The 508-nt window shown below is 25.0% G+C and overlaps 1 protein-coding gene across 1 annotated transcript in view; it reads right to left on the bottom strand.

Moving 5' to 3' along the window:
• Nucleotides 1–508, bottom strand: part of LOC107624826 (acid phosphatase 1) — a gene marked incomplete in the record, with an annotated part of 4,684 nt that overhangs the window by 938 nt on the left and 3,238 nt on the right.

Below are 508 nucleotides of genomic sequence, written 5' to 3'. Positions count from 1 at the left end.
TTATTATTCAATTATTAATTATATTTTTTTTATTAATAGAAGAACAAAACGTTCAAAATACATTATACAAATTTATTCTAGAATGAGCAATTATACCTTTAAACTATAGAGGAAACTAATAATAAGTAGTAGTCCCTGTCTTTCTTTAACATAGTAGTCTTGAATTTTGTTTGGCATCCACTGACATTGACTTTGAAAAGGTCAATTTCGGCGCAGTTAGCATGCATGCCGTCGTAGACTTGGTCCACGACTTATTATGATTTCTATTTTCAGTCTTCATTCTTGTGTAGTTTATTTATTAATTAAAACTAATTCGTGAGGAAATGCTTAGCAGAAAAAAAAAAAGAGTGTTTCTATTAATTTACTTTATTCGTTTTATATTACTAAACATGTGTCCTTTTAAAAGGTTAATATATTTTAAATTAATTATCATTTTATAATTTTAATGAACATAATTTAGCCTTACAATTGTTACTTTATTTTAATTTTGTTACATTACACTTTAGCT

The sequence above is a fragment of the Arachis ipaensis genome, chromosome B02 (genome assembly GCF_000816755.2).
Source record: "Arachis ipaensis cultivar K30076 chromosome B02, Araip1.1, whole genome shotgun sequence".
NCBI lineage: Eukaryota > Viridiplantae > Streptophyta > Magnoliopsida > Fabales > Fabaceae > Arachis > Arachis ipaensis.
Note: the sequence above shows the minus strand (reverse complement) of the source record. Positions and strands in the feature narration are given on the sequence as shown.